Here is a 19,686-nt window from a genome sequence, read left to right as displayed (position 1 = left end):
GGTCTGAGATTTTTTTTTTCATTTTTAAAAACATTACTGTCAATCATATGTGCACACACAACCCCTGCTGACATCTAATGTACACTTTACCATTTCTCTATTAGCCATCATAGTTTGTCACTGAAATTCTCTCCCTCACAAATTCTATTATATTTACTCAAAAATAAAATAACGCTGATATAACTCCCCAGTAATTAGATTCTATACATAAAACCATTTATAAACATGTTATAATTTTTCAGGTATAGAATCAAAATGTTGTAGGGTTGCCTTGACCTTGTCCTTTTCCCACTGCTACAGCAGGGAAAATAAACCTGAGGGGTCAAATAACCCCTTTACCCTCTGGCCCCCTTCAATTTCTTCCCCCTATACCCCCTTTGCTCCCTCCTTACTGTCAGACCCTGCTCTCCCTGAGCACATGGAAGTGAAGAGTTTTTGGTTGTAGCCGTGTTGGTCTAAGGACACAGGTGGGCAAGGTTCTTTGGGTAGATGCGATCTCTTTTATTAGACCAACTTACAGTTGGAAAAATTGTCTTTGCAAGTTTTTGGGCACAAGCACCCTTTTTCAGGCATAGGGATAGACTCTGCTGTTATTCTGAGATCTCCAAGGAAATGAAGAACAAATTTGAAAACACTGACCTTGAAATAAACATACCTGTAAGAACTTGCGTATTAGAAAATTGTTACAGGTACCCATAGACTTAGTTCATCCAAAATTAATACAATTTTCACCTCTTTTGAAACTGTTGCAAGTTTTAGCACATGTAGTCCATAACACAGCTTTGAGTAACACTTGCATACCTACTTACGCATAATATAAACTCTGCATGATATTAGTCCAAAGCCAAAAAGCTCATGATTTATTACATAGTTCATTGGGCTGGGCCCCAGAAGTGTCATAAGTGTTTCAAGTCATGGTGACCCCACAGCTCAGCACTGCTCAGTTTGTGCATGTACTCCAGATACCCCCCACAAAGAAGCCATGTGCCAATTATCCCACCACTCACAACTGAAACTAGGTGTTCTTGTCAAATCCTGGGATCCATTGAAAATTTATATGCGGGTAAGGCATGAGACCACCTGGTCTGGCTCCACCTTATGGAGAGTGGGGCCACACTGATCACATGCAATGGGCTTAAAGAGAGGCTGAAAGAACCTCTCATTTTACACAGAGATTTGGTGATGTTTGCCAACCATTTAAGGCTGGTGAAGAAACAGGAATTACTGGAAATGGGAAAGAAAGGCACAGTTCAGCTGTGGGTGTGAAAGGAAAGTCAAAATTTATGCAACGTAGTGGTTCATTACAACTTGAGAAAGAATCAGCACTGAGAGGGACTATGAGCAATAGGCACTATTGTATATCTTATTCATATGGGCTAAACTAACCTACCCTTGTAGTAGGTTATCAATCGCTTTGACCAGTAGGGCCCCATGTGTTTTACAGACGTGCTAAGTGCTGGCTGCATTTCATCAACCTCATAGTTGGTTTCTATTAGTGAGCACATACATTGTCTATCATTAAACTGCTGCATTTCTTGAAGGAGGTTTTTGTGTGTGCAACTATAAGATGAGGGGCTTTTTTCCCCATGCTGACTCGGGGTGGAAAAAGCCTCATTTTATATTGAAGCAAATATAGCAAGTAACCTCCAAATTTTGTAATACTGAATATATTAACTTATTCTGTGTTAGAGGGATGTATTCAAAGAGTTAAAACACATCTATGAGCTGAACAAATATATTTAAGTCTGGGATGCTGATGGATGTTCTTGTTCAGCGATGCCTGAAGCTGCCTTCACAAAGCAATTATGTAAGTGCCCGTGAGATCCTGCAACATCACAATTCAGTTCGGAAGAACCAACTAAAAGAAACAACCACCACCAGCGCCTATAGAACAGGCAGCTCGATAGTCAATCTCCTTGCTAACCAAGTGCCCAGAAACATGCTTCAAAGCTATTTCAGACATCTTGAGCCCTGGACAACCATGAGATGAATTCTTGCATGCACAAATGGCTAGGCTTTCAGAGTTGTGGTTAAAATCTAGCTTGACAGCAAAAGGGTAAATACTTCCTATAACTGATCTGTTTCTCTCTTTGCCGAATGATTTCTTTTCTTTTGCCCAATTAGTGTTCTGATCTTGCATCAGCACTGGGGCCTTATGGAATCATCTCTGACATTCAGAAGTGACAAAGAAACTAAAAGCATTTAGTACCTAGCAATTGTATGTGCTGGGGAAAGAGGGGAACGGTTTTCTGGAAGAGGTAGTATAGATGGGTGGTCCAAGGACAGAGCTGGAAATTAGGTACCAATGTGTTCTAAAGTATGACTTTGCCAAAGTTATAAAACCTGTGCCCCTGTTTCCCCATTTACAGACAGAGAAAACAACGCTCTATTGCACTCACAAAAGGTGCTGAAAGGCTAAGTTAATGCTTGTAAGACTGCAGCCCATTGAACACCTGAAGTGCTACAAGCACCTAACACACAGGAAGTATTGAGAGTTATGACCAGTCACCTGGAGTCCTCAGGCACAAGCTCTGATTACCCCATCCATCAGTCTCTTATCTACAGCAGATACTAATCATCACAAAATTAGCCAGTCCTATTTAGAATCCAGCCCTCAGGCTTTCAAGAAACAGTGAATCTGAAGCCACCTTAGGGAAAACATCTTTTCCTCTCTCATTTGTGTCAGAAACCTTTTTAACTGTAAAGGCAAATTCTTCAGCCACAAGTGAATTTATGCCAGTGTTGTGTCACACCCCTGTCTCCCATTCTCTAGTACACACACACACTAACCTTTTCCTCCATGGCTGGGAAGGAGAGGAAAGGACAGAAGAGGGGAAACGAGAGTATGTAAAAAAAACTATTCTATAATCCCACTAGGAAGGTTTCCAATCATGTGCATTGCAACTGATTTTTGATGGGCACATGCACAAATACAGCCAGGAATAACCTATTGCAAATAATGCAAGTATTGTAGCACTCTGTAAAGCTGCGTTCTGATTTTAGAACATAGCAGAAGTATCTCAATGACACTAAGATAAAGAGCTGACTTATAAAAATCTCTGGAGTGCCCAAAAGGGCTGATCTAGTATAGGTAATTCTGTGAAGTATTATGCATATACTACTAATTAATTAATTGTAAGTATTTTTATTTCTACAAGGGACATTAAATCAGTAAGAGGGCAGCAGAGCAGCAAAAGGGCTGAAACCTAATGATTACTGTTTTAATTCCTATTTAGGGCTTCTTTATTTCCTCTTTGGAGAAAGGAAATGTGCTTGAATGCTAGAGAGAGGTAGCAGCTTAAGAATTAATCACAACCTTAGCTGATGAGCCATTCCAACTCATCTAACTATTCTTCTTTGTTTCCACAACTCTCCATTATCATGTCCCCTCCAGATTTGAATTCCAAGTCCTTCTTCACAATAAGAGACACATGCACTAGCCCTATACATGAAAAAACTGTCCAGCTTCCAATGATCCATATGCTATTAGACCCTCACTTTCATTCTTAAGCAGAAAGTTATTCAGCATATATTGAAATATAATTTGGTAGGTTCATAGTTCCAGAAGGCTGGAATGGACAATTGTAAGTTAACAAAGACCAAGTATAATTTAGTATATATGTCCACTCTTCTTATAGGATCTTCCATCTTGTTCTCTCTCTCAAACTTTATAAGCCCAATATTAGGAAACAAAACTGATTCTATTTCATGTTATCATATGGCAGTCAACATGTTATGAAACATAAGAATGTATTGCACATTATAACTCCATGTGTGGAAAGACAGCCTTATAGTTAGGTACTGCAGTTGCAAAGTGCAATCTCCTGGTTGATCGATTTTCTGATTGACCTTCCACAACCTATTTAATTTCTTTGTGCCTTGGTTTCCCCATCTGTAAATAGGGAAAATAAAACTTGAGTATTTTGAAAGGGGTATCATAGAGCTACATTTACTAGAGTTTGAGAGGCTTAAGTATTAGGGTGATAAATTCTATAGAAAAGCATACAAGGTAAAAAAAAAAAAAACCCCTAAAATTATTCCTTTATGAATAATAGGCATATACTTTATTCCAAAATAAGCATCTGAAACTAAACTACTACATTGTGTTGACCATGAAAGAACATCCAATTAGCTTATTGTGTACTCAGCTCATATGACAACTAGATAGTGCCTAATAGCAAGGCTCCAGAGCCGATATATGCATAATCGCTTCTGTACATATAGTATTAATTTCTTTAGGACAGTGGATGGGCAGGGCTGGTATAAGTGTCCCTGCTCCCTTGCCTCTGTGCCCCCAGAAATGCCTAAACATTTCCAAACATGACCCTGAGCATGCAATGACTGAAAACCTAGTACTAAGGATTAATCCCTAGCTGAGTACACAATACACCCTCTCCCTATCATATATTAGAAGAGATGAGCTTCCATGCAGGAGCACTTACTGCATCCTAAAAATGCTATAATTTCCATCCTGAGCTTTTCTCTTCAGAGCTCAGTGCATGGATTCTGGTTGAATTGCTTTCAGTGATTATTCCATGTGCTAACCATATCAGGACAGGATCTTACATATTGTACAGCATTTAGTACATCATGCATGGTATTAAAACACAGAAACCTTTCTAACCAGAAGTCAGCCTTCCCCTTATCCTACCCCTGTTAAAAAACAACTTATCCTACCCCTTATCCTACCCCTGTTAAAAAACAACTTATGAGGCAAAGATTGCTCCCAGGCCCCTTCAACCACCATTGAAGTACTAAACAACAGGGGGTAAAGGGAATGGTATATTTTACAACCAGAAGAAACTGTTCAGTTGCTCTAGCCTAGCCCCCTGCAAGCCATGAAATTACCACCTCAGCGATTACTACATCAAACTCAAAAACAAAAAAGTTTGAAAACTCACTTGCACACTTACCTCTTCTGCCTGAAACAACTACAGCTGGATAGGAACAGAGCAAGCAGTCACCCAAAAACCTGACTGAGAAGGGGCCCTGCAGCATGATGGATAGGTGGTCTCAGCCTTGGGCTTCAGCAAGACAAAAATCAGGAGATCCAAGGTTCACAAAGACTTGCTTGTGTGTCCTAACAGAACTCCGATATTGCTGCAAGACACAGGAAGGGCAGCCATCTCTTAAGGGACTGGATCTCAAATCCTGACTAGACAAAAAGATCCTGACAGTTAGAGTTGCCAGACTCTGGAATGGGCTTCCAAGGTGCTCTCCCTACGTTTGGGGTCTTTAAGCGGAAACTGGACAAGCACCTGGCTGCGATCACATGACCCCAGCAATTTTTCCTGCCATGGGCAGGGGGGTGTCAGACTCGATGATCCACTAAGGTCCCTTCCAACCCCAGCATCTATGAACAGTCACTTACTTGTACTAGGTGCCAAGATAAATCAGTTACCTGGAAGAAATTCCGGCTGAGTTTTCCTGATTATGGGCCTCTCAATTTATGCTGCACTGAGAGTATAAAATCAGCAGCATTGCCCTGTTGCACTGTAGCAGGCAGCTGGTTTGTCAGCCATGTTCCTGTTCTCTCTGTTCCCTTTTGTTGCCATGCTTCATTACAGAATCTGTCCCCTGGGGTCACTGCTAGACGTAGCTTAAGAGTTCATTGCTAACAAGGAGCCGTGACACTGCAGACCTTTGGTAAATTGACAGCCATCACCAGTGCCTGTCTAAAGATCTAGACTGGAGAGTGCTAATTCAGTGGAACTCTAGATGGAAAAGCTGAAGTGAAAGTTAGTAACTGCTTTAAGTAATATTTCTGCTCAGTGAGTGTATGATGGTTGTCAGTCACGCATTAGCAATGAACCATTAAAGTGCTATGAAGAACAGCTACAGCATTTGGGTTTAATTCAGAGGGCAGGAAATGTCAGCGTGCAGGACTGTATTTGACCCCCCCCAAAAGTCCTCACTAAGTGCACCCACCAACCCTGCCCCTCATTGATTCCTCAAACCTATAAGCCCACAGCTACTAGCCTCTTCATGCTATGAGCTAGTGATGTGCGCATCCCAAACATTATTTTTAAATCAACCCTATTATTTATAAATATTTAAAGGTGAATGAACCTGTTCTTGGCTCCAGACGCTCTATAGCTAAGGCAGACATTTATTAGAAACCTCAAGAGATCTCCAGGCCCATCTAATTAACATTGCTTGCTCCCTACTGTTATGGAAAAACATATTAGATTAGCTTTACAGTGCATCCTGAAGCTGGATGAATGTGGTCTCTATTAGAATTAGTTGGAGTGATGAGGAGGAAATTATTTTTAGAGTCAATGATGTTGTATTAAAACTCCCTGACACCAGCTGCTGCTTTTTCAAACCAGAGGGCTCTCAACACAGGGAGATCCCAATTACTGTGGTACCACAAGAAGGTAAAAAGTAGTATCTAGTATAACCAGGACCTAACGAATACATTGCTTGGATCAGAAGTGTTCTGTTGCAAAGCTTTCAACTAGCTCTAGTACTTAGTGGTGTGAAGGGCTTTTTTGTAGAGCATCCTTTACACAGCAGAAAAGGCTTCACAGTCTTTATTGCTTCCATGAAATCAAAACTGACTGTTATATCCTTCACCTCAAAGTTTGAATTCTATACAGCATAAACAACTGCAACAATAAAAACAGATCTTTTATCACTTCTACTGATTACTGGGTTATCCCTGCTAGGTCACCCAATTACCACACATTTTTGTTCACCCTACCAATTGAAATTCACATGAAAAAGTGCACTTCTCCTTAAGAATAAACTGGAATATGCATCAGAAAAAGAAGAGCCGATTCTTCTTCTAACTCAGGCAAAATGTCTACTCCTTCAGGGGGGTTTCTACCAAACCAAAGGCTGCCAAAGGGCTGCAGGTTGAGCCCCAAATTTTAGTTTCTGTTGTCATTTCTGAGCTCTCTGTTGGCAGTAACTAGCTTACAGAAAAACAGCACTGTTTATGACACAGGGAGTAAGACAGCCTGACTGCAGAAAGGTATAGCTGTGCAAAGCTTTGGTCCCTGATCTGATTCGGTGGGTGAATCTCCAAATCCAAATCGAGATCAGAGGACCCTTGGATCACTCTGAATCGAATTGGAACCCTCCAAATCGATTCAGAGAGATTTGGCGATTCAGACATAGCCTTAAAATGTTTTTTCTACACATCTCTAGGGCTCATGAATGCTGCAATGCTGGGGCGCAGGGAGTGTCCCACAGGAGCACGGGGGGCTCCCCAGCGTGCTCAGCAGCAGTGGACTTCCAGTCCACTTCCAGGTCCACCAGGGAGCATGCAGGAGGGCTCCCCCATGCCCCCTGTGGCTTGGTGACTGGTGCCTCCTGGGTCTGGGGGGTACCTGGGGTCCCCCTGTGGCCAATCACCAAGTCAAGGGGGCACAGGGGGTCCCCCCAGCATGCACCCCGGCAGACCTGGAAGCAGACTGGAAGTACTTCCAGTCCACTTTTGGGTTTACCACCGAGCACATGGAGGGCCCCCCACACCCCTGTGGGACACTCCATCCACCCCAGCGCTGCAGCGTTCACAAGCTGTGCCAGTACCTTGAAGTATGTAGAAAAAAAAACGTTTAAAGCTGCGTCTCTGTCCGAATTGCTGATTCTCTTCAGATTCAGATCAGGTTGAATCCAATCGGGGACAGTGATCCGAATCAATGAATCGAATCACTGTCCCCCATTTGAGCCAAATCCGAATCAAGTAGGGCCCGCTTTGCACACCCCTGCAGAACGGTTCCACATCCTTCTTTTATGACCGAGAGAGGCCAGGCAGTGTCTGGTAAAGACGTGGCATGTGCAGCAGAGGGAGGATGGAGCAAATTAGGAAGGTTCAAAGAACAGCTCTCTCTCCAGTTCACTCCTTCCCCCCCCCATGCCCTTTGTACTCCTTTTGTCACAGTGTCCACCAAAGGCGGCAGGGAGGTGGTGAAAGGAAGATTGTCCATGGCCCCCAGGTGGTAGGTAGCACACTTCCCAGCAGGTTTTCTAATGCAATCAAAGTGGTTCCATGCCATCTCCAGCCTGTGCACTGACAGTACAATTGGATCCCCAAAAGGCATTGGTATTTCCATGGTCAGTGTTTGGCTGAAGTAAGGTTCTTCTTCTGACTGAACTGCATATGAGAGAGGGACAGAAGCTTTAATGGTTTCTTACTGAGCTCTCACAAGGCCACTGTTATTTTTCAGTGAGATGTAAGCTAGTGGCACCATGAAGGTCAGAAATGCCCAGTTTAATTAAAAACCACTGTCTCCTATTCTTTGTGTAGCTCATTCCTGGAGAGAAATGCTTCTCTTGTTATGAAGTCTGGGTGCTGGACAGAGCAAAATGTGTGGCACTTCTTTCTGAAAGAGAGACAGCAAACAAAGCTGGTGGCACATGACTTGCAGCGCACAGAGCTTTTGGAGGCACCCGGGGGAACTTCATGAGAAAAACCCCAGGGCACCTTAATGGGAGCAGTCAGACAGAGCTGCTGACAGACACTTGTCCGATCCACAGCTCCGTGCCTCTCAGGAGCCATCACATTTAGACAATTAAGGAATTTTTATACATTAAACTAACCCTGCAGGGAGCAGCAGGGCTACACGCTGACTGAAAGATTCTTTTGAATTATTAAGAATGCCATGGGTGAACCAGGGTAACCTTCAAGTTAAGCCCTTGGAGCCTTTCTGTTTGATTATAGCAAAACCCACCACCCACCAGCCTCCCAACTTCACACAGTTGTGGAAGAAGGACTTTCTGCTATATTAAAACTCTCTCTCATGCTGTCAACTGCTGAAGGAGGCCTGGTCTTTTTCTCTTGCTCCACTTCCCTGAAGTGTCCTAGTGCTTCGTTCTAATAAGCAGAAAGGAAGTGCTGTTAACCTGTTTTGCCTGTAGGTAGTGATACAGGGGAGCTGCATGGATCAGAAATAGTTTACAACCAATCATAAACCTCCTTTTTATCCAGCCCATTTCAGAACAAACGTATCACTGCATCTTACTGTCTCACCTAAATTTTATTTTCATGCAATCTCTTGAAGCTGCTTTGGATGTGTATGGCAAAGCACACACAGTACTAAGCAACTTGGCCCCCAAATCACACATTTAGTCACTGACAAAGCCCAGTTCCCTCCCCTGATTTTCCATTTTTGAAACTATTTTACAGATGTTGAGGCCCCCAATAACTATGCTATGTTATTAAGTTTAATCAAAATGTTCCTAATTTACTTGTCGTCTTTGTTTGAATAGGCTCCCTCTCTCTGCATGCTTGTGTTTATCAGCTTATTTTGCAGAGCAAAGGAAAAGTTGCGCTGTAACCAATAAACTGCTTGACAGTGCTGGCCTGGGATTTACTACCGAATTGTTCATTCTTGCTCTCTGCCTAGTGAAGCCCAGCAAATTACAGAGGGAAGTGGGGTGAAGTGGATATTACCGTGGACGCACCTGGAATATTGTAGAGAAAACAGCAAACAGTGCACTGAGAAATCTAAATACAAATGATGATAATAAAGATTTCTCTACATTTTAAAAAGCATACCTTTAAAAGCCAAAAATGTTGGGCAATTGAAAAGCCTGCTGATTTGTATTGCTCTTTACTAATAGTTCTGAGTAAATATGCTTTTGTTTGATTGTAAAATTAAACAGAGTGCTGGTGAAAGGAGCCTGATTTATGGCCATAGAGATTAAAGCACTCTATTACAGCCACCTAACAGGTATAGGAAAGAGTTATTGCTGCTTTTGCTTCACACCAGGCCTTAAAAACCCTGTCTTTACAAAATGAAATGCTGACGCCATTAAAAATCAATGGCAATTCTCCCATTGACATCACTGGGGCCAAGATTTGATCCAGTCTGTTATTTTACTTTGAATATAGTGGATTGTTTAACCCAAGACCATGATCATGTTTCTTGGCCTCCATTATCTAAAAAAACAACCTAATACTTTCATCTGTCTTATTTCCATGCTATTCCATTTTTCACAGTAAATAAAAATGGGTATTTCAAGGCTTGTAGGACCATACAGAGATAACACCAGCTTTTAAAACAGATTTAGGAGTAATTAAACCCCAGTGAGCAAAATTGGAGGAAACAGCCTTTTTCAACCATGAAAGCCTGCCAGGGGACACCACTGCATGTACTTTATAGAGAGCTGATAAAGGCAAATCACTCCAGATAGCACAGCCAAGGAATATCTTATGGAGCCCACGATGGCTAAATGCCAACCCTTCTGTTCTAGTAAAGCTCAGTATAGAAAGTAAAACACTTATTCTGCACAGTGACAAATGTTTCTAAAGTGGTATTTTTAATGTCTTTAAAATAAAAAACTCAGTTGCAGCCCTTGCCTTCCTGCTCATAGCTTTTAGCTCTCATTTCTCATAGGCAAACTGAATTCTTTTCTCTGTCCCACAGGAAGATACAACCATTCTGAATCTACAGGGCCAAGTACAGACATTACATTTCCACCAATATAAGTGATCAAAACCAGTCGATACCCAGAACAGAATAGAAGTCTGGCACACCAACTGGCTTAAAAATGGTGGAACCCCGTCTAAGATTTGCACCCTCCCACACACACGCACACCACCCAAAGGGCAAATGTATGTTCTGTTCACTACCTATCTAAACTACACTGCTTACAGGAAACCACGTAACTTAGATCAATTCTGCGTCAGGCTTTTTAAATGTCTGTACCTAGCTGAGTTGTTTATTATAATGGACAGATGCCTACATTAATGCATACAGTAGCTGTCTGTTTTACCTATGCTCCAGTTTGCTTGTTTATGGCAAGCTCCGTATTTAAACATCTACTCCTTTGCTTTGTAATTGGGGTTTTCCTTCCTACTGGCCAGCATATACCCACCTCCATACCATGTCCGTACTCCTTCCAAAGGTGGTGCAGTCACCTACCCTGGAGGTTTTCAAGAGGAGACTGCACAGTCACCTTGCTGGGGTCACCTAACCCCAGTTGTCTTCCTGCCTAGAGCAGGGGAGGCTAGACACAACGATCTGCAAGGTCCCTTCCAGCCCCTAACAATCTATGAATCTCAATACGTTTTTTTTAATATGATCCTTTCTGGATTTGGGGCCAAAGGCAGGCATATGCCTAATGACTGTCTATAGCCCCAGTCCTGCATTCAACTCTCTGTATGCATGTGGAGCTCCACAGTATTCGTCAGGACTCCCTGGACTGCAGGAACCCTTACTTGCTTGGAACAGTGTGCTGGGTTGGGATTGAATGTTGGTAGAAAACTGAGATGATCTGGTGTCTCTGCAAAATATATTACGTGCTGCATTAGATTCCCACCTGCTTACCAGAATGTAAGCCTTTCCTTCCATATAACCTTTCTGATTTGGCCCATCAAAGTCTGACCTGCTGTAAATAAGGGCCAGGAGAGAGGACACAGCAGGAACAGCAGTGCACAACAGGGTGCAAGAAAGTCCTAGCTGAAGTAGGCTGTCCCTTATACCACACTATCTTCTGGCATTACTGTGGACAACTTGTACCTCTTTGGATTCTCATGTCTCTCATTTCCACATCTGAGAAGGCTCAGGACTAAAACATCCTTTAAACCAAACACACCAATAGATTAGTGGGGATAAGGACCCACTTAAAATTTCCTTCTGATTACCTGAAAAACTGACTGAAAGCATTTAACAATCATGGCAGCAAACTACTTCATTTTCAGCAAGCCCAATCCCCTGAAAAATGAAGTTGCTGATTAAAAGGACAGACTGAGAAAAAGCTGTTAAATTTGGATGGGCTATTGCCCAACTTCAGCCTTTCCAGAGGCTTGTACACACCGGGTTATTACACTGAAACTGTAGACTCTTACCAGTGATTGAATTAAAATAGAAATGCTATTACTGAATAATTTATTATTTATATCATTAAATAGTCTAAATCAATCAACAGTTTTGCATGGTGCCACTGTGTAGTGCAGAGAACCTCCAATCTTATTAGGAATCATGACTGTAGCATTCATAATCAGGACAAAAATTGCTAAGATTTACATTTAAATCATTTACAATGTTTAAGTCACAAGGAAGGACCCAGAAGTTAGATTTAGTGTGAGAGTTAGGAGACCTGGGTTTTACTGCCCCCTGACTTTGATGTAACCTTGGAAAGTCACTTAGTCTATCCCTTTGTCAGGCCCCATTATATAAAATGGAGAAACTTGCACTTCCTCATCTCATAAAAGTCCTGTGGGGATGAGCACATTAAAAACTGTGAGGTGCTGAGATACTGCGGGAATGAGGTCTAGAAAAATACCTAAGAGATGACTGAACTTTTAAAAAGAACATCTCACTCATTTGAGAGAGAGCAGTCCCACAGCATTGGTGAGACATATTTAAAGTAAAAGAAGTGTCCCCTTTATTTACTGTAGCACCTAACACCTAGCAAATTGACTCTGACTCCATTTAGGCACTTGCAAGGTCTCTGGTGCTGTGATCCTAAGCAAAAAGGACTCTGCTAAAGGAATAAACCTATAAATACTTCTCTGTTGAGCTGTCACTTTGTAGAGAGGGTTTTTACACCAGCTAAAATTAAGTAACTCCACTTCTCTAGAGAGTTCATTTCAAAACACAGCTCCCACTTTGACTAAAGCTGGAGAAGTATAAACTCTGACATCTGTCCACTGCCTTCATCTCAGAAAGTCTACACCATAGTATCCCACCACCAAAACACAAGGATCTTTGAAAGCGGAAAGCCTTTTTTTTTTTTTAAATCACTCTCATTCTCTGGTGACAAATGACAAATGTATCCCATGGCAGCAGGCAAATGCAAAACAGAGTCTTTGAGAACCAAGACTATAGACATCCTGAAGATCCCACCTCATTTACGAGGGTCATCCCTTTTGTTTTTCCTCTGTAAACTGGTTTTAAACTACAAGTATGTGTCCTAGGGATGTTTCATCCTCCTTCAGCCCACTGCAGACCTACTATTAGTACCAATGTTATCCTGCACTCTGGTTACAGACATCTGTACTACACAATCACTGCGTAGTCATTTCTCATTAACCATGTGGTATAAGACCCCCTTCAAGCTGACTGATGGCTATGATTAGTCAACAGCATATGGATCTATAATCATCAGGTGGTTATTCTTTCATAAATACAATGTAAATATCCAGGTCTCTACCCTGATGGGAAGCTAATAATTTGCTCCTTTGATTGCTTTCGTACTAAAAGTTTATCAACAACAAAGCCCGCTATGACTTCTCAAACCTTTCACATGAAAGCAGGAAAATGCCAAATATCAACCATGAAGGGCAAGTGATGGGAAGGGATAACAAAGAAGTAAGGCAGAACGACGTGCCTGCTTTGCCCAAACAAAAAATGGACCCAATTCATTCCATAACTAATTTGTCTTAACTGGGAGGCTCCTACCCCAACCAAACCATTCAGTTTTGAAGACAAAATATCAGACAATAGGGCTGACAGTCTTATGGGAAAAGTCAGTGGGAGGGGTGGGACCCCAAGGAGACGTCAAAAGACAGGAGAAATAATGTAGAGTGAGGTAAGAGGAGCTGGAAGGAAGTGTCAAAAGCAGTTATTTTTCTTTGAAAGGCAATTTTTTTTTCAGTAGTCTGAAAGTCTTTTGTTTACATTTTTAATAAGAAATTTCACTCCTGCAATAACAACTTGAGGACAAGTCCAATTTATTGGCCTCTGGTTACATCCTGGACTACCATGTTCCAAAGCCCAAGAGCAAAGATTTTACTATCATCACCCTGGTTTCCAGGCTCTGTTTAGAGACTAAAGTGATGGCAGAGATGGTGTCATCCCAGAATATGGTTACTACCTTTGAAAAAAGATAAATGCCCAAAAGATTTTTACTATAACAAGTGACATTTATACAGCACCTTTAATTCTGAAGAATTGCTTGCTGAATAAATAACCAAGTATTGGTCCCATCACAACAACAGTCCTTGCCTTTATAAAGAGCCCCAAAGTAAGGGACTTTGGCATTTCATCTGGAATATGGGAATTAAAAGAAAGGATACCCACAATGTGGCTGACTGGGCTGGGAACTCCCACCTTCGCTCACCCATCATCTGCTATAAATCCCTCCAATTTCAGACTGACCTAGGACATTTATCTGAAAGGGGTGGAATTGATTAGAAGGCCAGTATGCTCAAAGAGGCAGAGGGACCCTGTGTCGGGGGGATGCAACGTCCAGCTCAAGAATGATTTTAAGAACATTAAAAATAAGCACAATGCTTATATCCCTTCATACCCTGCATTACTAGAACATGTAACCCTATAACCTCCACCCAGGAAAACAATATCACTACATTAATTAATCATCTGGGCAATTAATGAGGAAAGTGACCTCAGATTTCCAAGTCTACTCTCTGCTACCGGTGCATTGACAGTGACGTTATCTTCTCTGGGACTAAGGTGGCATTTTGCCATTTCTGAACCATGCTGCTGGCTCAGAGGCAGAAACAAACAATGTACTCATCCAAACCAACCAGAGAAACACTGAGCCTGAAATGCAGCCTACGATTGCCACAGCATTGTGAAGACTGCTGCTCTCCCTGTATTCCCTATGGGTCTCTCTCCAGAAACATGCAGTATTCTAGTACTGTATCAGGAAGTGCAAAAAGGCTCCTTTAAAGGCATAAGAGACAAGATGCATTAGGTAGGGAACAGCACCCTTTTCTAACCTGTGAGTACCCTAGGTCTACCAGAGGCTCTAGCAATATTTGCATATGTAAATATATTGGAAACTTAAATTATTCCTCCTCAACTTGTAGAAGTAGCACTTTTGGGATATAAGCTGAAGTGAATGTTATTGTATGATTTATTTGGAGTGGGCAAACTTGTTTTGTTTTATTCTCAGCTGACTTAGTTGCTTTGAGTTTTTTGAAAGGTGGATTCAAACTCAGATATGAGGATATTTTTATTCCACTTAGAGACTTAAAAAAGGTGGGGGTGGAAATGAGAGAGAAAAACTACTAGTTAAAAATATATTCCATGCATCAGGCAGCTATCCAAGTTAGCCTAACTTTTCTAAAAGGAGGCAAGGAGGGTGTTATTTTTTCCTAATAAAAAGTACAGTTAATTACTGGTCAACTACTTTGCCATTAAATGCAAATACTGTATATAGCATAGAGTAACCAAAAAAACCACACAAGGAGCCTAATTTGCAATTGTCCTTTCCATTCCTACCTAAATGGAAAAGCAGGTGGTGATGGATATTTTAGAGTAACTTTGGCTTCAGTTTGCACAGGTGTAAAAGCTGCAAGATTACAGAGAATCAGATTCAAGCCCTCCCCTTATTCTACCCTGGTGGCATCAGTACCCGTCTCAGACTCCCAAAGGACTAGACCCCATCACATGAATGGTAGTAAGGGGAAGGTGCATTTGTTACAGAGAAATCAGCCATGGCAGTTACTCTTTCTCCAGACCAGAAGGAAACCGTGGTAGCAGAAGTTATTTGGGAATGCAAGTGAATTAACAAGCCTTATATGAGGTTTGGTGTCAGAGGTTCACAAAGATTTAGGTCAGCTCATAATTAAATTAAGTCAATTTACTCACTCCTAGGTCCAAGACAGTCACCATGTACACTTCTCTTTGTATGGCTGCCTGACCGTTTATATGGTAGGAAGAGGAGATGCTTTCTCCAACCCAGTGTCTAACATTTCCTGAGTGAATGGAGAGGCTGCATGGTCCTCAGGACTCCTTGGAAGATTCTGCAAGGTCCCAATGGAAGAAAAAGATCCTACAAGTGAGAAATGGCATTCTGACTGACGTGTTCCTTTGGGAAGGGGATGGAAAATGCTTTCTTTTTAGATCCTGTTAACATCTTTCAGAACTGGGGGGAAGCAGGAAAGCATATGGAGGGGGTTTATAGTATTTATTTCACTTAATGAAATGACTAGTTAAGACTATATACAGTTGGACGAACCTTTATTAACTAGTCTAAAGGCTGTTACACTGTAGAGCTAGCACTGTAATGACATTGCCAGAAATACTCTGCATCTTGAGTCTATATTACCCAAGTGGAAGTCATTATAAAAAAAAGAAACCTTGACAATTACTTGCCCTCCCAACCCCAAAACTTCCTGACCATACAGCTTTGGGTCATCAGAAGAAAGCAAGTGATACAAATATAGAGCTGATGCTAAGTTACTCTATTTACAAAATCCTGCTCTACCAAACAAGGTGAATGTATGGAGGCTTCCCATCCTTTCCCCATGCAATTAAAAGGAAGAAAAAAAAATTGTGGCCATAAGTTATAAGCTCATTATTTTAGCAACAGGTATATAGAAAGGTGTAATTAGTTTATACTTTTAATCAGCTATCTAAGCTACCATGATTTTTCTCATCCCATCACTCAGGTGGAAGGTGGGGGGTGAGTAGCAGAGTGAAATAATTCCCTTCCTTGCCCATTCAGACCCTCTCTCCATGCTAGAGAATCTGATTACAAGACTGCTTGCCATTTATCGCCACCTGCTTTGACATATCCCCTGGTTTGCCCTCTCCTCTCCCATTTTCACATCTCATTGCAGATATGACAAATTTACACATTTGCATCAGTTTCTCATGCATGCTGCTTTCAGCTGCAAACATCTGATAGGAAATCTAAGCACTCCCATTTTTCCTTGCACCAGATTTGCACTATTAACTGCTCTCCCCTGATTTCTTTAGCCTGACTGGCAATTTCTGTATCTCTTCTATTCTTATTATAGATATATTGTACTGATTACTGCTGTATCCATATATAGTAGAAGCTTCTGCAGGTACAGGCATATATATGTACCTGTCTCATATACAAACCTGCTTCTGCAGTGCATCTATACAGACAAAGACGCATGCTATAGGTACTGTGCAAGTGTATAATACAAATAGATACCTTTTCTTTCATCCCTTCCAGAAAAACACCGCACACAATATAATTAAAAAAAAAAACCACCCAACCAAAACCAAAACAAAACCAAAGCCCCTTACACACAGGCTTTGCATTTTGCAGCTGAATCCCATTTCCACTCATTGCCTTACCTTTCCTTAGGCTGTTAATCCAGTGGCTTTGGACCTATCCTCTTCCCTTCCTGCACACAAACTGCAAGTCCCTTCTGCTTCACATTCACAGCACGCTAACAGGATTCAGCGTCATCCCATTCTGCTGGATGCTTATCACCCTATTGGCCAAAGCCAGACAGTAAATTCAATTAGGCTCCTCCTTATAACTATATTATCATCGGAGCAGGATTAATAATTTAGTAAAACAACTAGTGTGCAGGCTTGGTTTCACAGATTTTTGTTCTCAACCCCTTTTTTTCCTTTTCAATGGAAAAAAAGAGGGGTGGGCAAGGAAACCAGATTGCATCACTCTTGGGCAAGACCTTCCAGGATAGGGAAAGGGAAAGGGACCCTGGATTCCTCACTCTGACTCCCTTCTTCCTTCCCATCCCCCAGCTGTGGTTTCCACTAATTTGCCTTGTGCAACCATCCTTAGCCCACAATTTCTCTCCAGACTGGCCAGACCACTGCCCTCGGAGTGAAGTAAAGCATAAAAAAGGGAGATGTTTGCTCAGGCTAAAATGTTATGAAAAATAAAGCTCTTCTGCCAAAAGGGTTTGGACAAAGAAACAATTTATACTGTTATCCCTTCTGCTCAACAACTCATGCCTTGCTTTTCTATCAGTTTGGATTTTCAAGGAGTGAGAGCTTATTTCTCATGATACTTACTCCTGTGAAGAGAGACAAGATAGCTCAGGAAGGTCAGTGCCTACTTGGAGTCCAGCCCTCAGTGAAAGAGAGAGACAGAATCTGTTGCTCAAGCAAGTGACAGCCTGACAGTGCTGCAGGGGGCAGAGGGGACTCCTGCAGAGATATGACATCTGGTTAATGAAGAGGCAAAACCACAAATTCCCATGAATACACCAGACCATATGGTGAAATTGCAGCTTTCTCTATGCAAAATTCATAGCGTTTGCCAGGGATTTGAGTAAAAAAGAAAAAAAAAATTAAAATTAAAGGGTGGAATGAGGTGGCCCTTTTTTATTCCTTTTTAAAAAACGTTCCTGTGCTATAAAGTCACTAACCCCAAGTTCCTGGAATGCCCTTCATATCCTGCATGCCCAACAGATGTGAATATTGACTCCACATAGAAACATTTATCACAAAGCAACATACCCCTTTCTCCATGATTTGTGCCACTGCTCTTTTCCTTCTGATGACATAGGGCTAGATGAGACTCTTGAGAGACATGAGGCACTTGCCACCTCCTAGACTTCTGAGCAGGCTACCTTCACAATAGTCCACTACCTTAACATGAGAAATGCAACTTGGGAACAAAATCATCACTATGCCTTATATACTAAGCATGGTGATGTCTCTAAGACTTGGGAATGATTCTAATTCCACTCTGCAATAAGCCACCGAGGGTGTGAAATATTGATTTCCAGGCAGGATTAAAAAGGTTTTTGTTATTTAACTTTTCTCTTTTATGAAAAAGCAAAAGTGTCCTTCCTCCCCCAGAAATGATTCGCATAGAGATTTGGGCCCAAATAATTCCCTTCTTCTCGCCATCATCCATTTGCACCTTTGTGGGCTTTCAAGGACTTTTGTGTAAAATGCATATCTTGAATTATGTACCTAGTGGTAGCTGCAGAGCAATTAAATTAACCCGCATGGCAATCTGCCTGACTTCACTCAAAACTCAGGGTGTTTTAACATAATTTATTTAAGAGATTTTAAATTATGCTTGCTTAAATCGCAAAAAGGGAGCAAGAATTAGGCTGTTGCCATGGCAACAGGATAACTCTGCTCAAAATTCAGAAGGTGCTTATAGAAGGAAGCACTGCAACGGGGAGCTCCAAGGGATGTATATGGCCCTTGGTTATCAAGTTAATTCCTAGCATCAAAGCCTCTTAGATGAGACGCTTAATAAATCAGGGCTGAAGTGCTCGTTAGAAAGAGCGCAAGCCAGCTTTCCTGCTACTAATGCGAGTTTAGTTCTAATGAAAGGTGCTTCATTGGGAGCTCTTAGGAGTGCAGGATTCTTTCCAATCACTGAACAACCACTAAAAAAAGGCACAGAACCAGTGCAAAATATCCATCTCTCCCACTCCCTGGCCTCATGCCTTAACTAACTCTAGCCTGGAGACTCCACTTCATCTTGAAGACTGATGCTGCACTGCTGTAGGCAAAGGAATTCTCTCACTGCCTTCAACTGGAACAGGTTTGGAGCCTGGATGAGAAGAACTTCATTGGCATTGTTCCTCCCATGTTAAATTTTTGCTCTCATTTCAGCCTATTCCACTTGCTCCATTCAAGCCCTCCTCCTTAATCACTTCCTTCCCCCTTGATGAAGCACAAAACAGCACCAGGCCAGATTTTCCTATGTTGAGAACTGGGGAGGGGGGAAGGAGGAGAAGACGGACAGATGAACAGACAGACAAGATACTGGAAAAGTTCTGCTCTTATTAGGCAGCTAAGTAAAAAACAAATTTTTCAAAAGAAGCTCAGCAAACAAGGTGCTGAGCATCTTTTGAAACATCTGGCCCTTGTGCTTTTTTCCATTCTGGCCAAGTAGTGCTGGTCACAAGCTGGCTCTTAATATATTATGCCTAGGAAATCTCTTCTAGTACAGTTTTCTTTTTCCAATTAAAAGACCATAGTAACTTGCTTGCTATCATTATGGCTATTTAATTATAACATTACAGTGAAGTGCAGAGACCCCACTTAGGATCTGGTCTCCATTACA

At 41.7% G+C, this 19,686-nt stretch overlaps 1 protein-coding gene across 1 annotated transcript in view; it reads right to left on the bottom strand.

Moving 5' to 3' along the window:
• The window catches only part of SYN3 (synapsin III), a 308,303-nt gene extending 291,262 nt beyond the window's left edge, over nt 1-17,041 (bottom strand). Inside the window, exon 1 of the mRNA XM_090041085.1 lies at nt 16,977-17,041. The gene's annotated coding sequence lies outside the window, so the exon portion shown is untranslated. The remainder of the gene's footprint in view (nt 1-16,976) is intronic.
• Nucleotides 17,042-19,686: the final 2,645 nt, after the last annotated feature.

Source organism: Crocodylus siamensis, chromosome 4 (genome assembly GCF_052110815.1).
Source record: "Crocodylus siamensis isolate JL-2025a chromosome 4, ASM5211081v1, whole genome shotgun sequence".
Lineage (NCBI taxonomy): Eukaryota > Metazoa > Chordata > Crocodylia > Crocodylidae > Crocodylus > Crocodylus siamensis.
The sequence above is the reverse complement of the archived record's forward strand: the minus strand, read 5'-3'. Positions and strand labels throughout refer to the sequence as shown.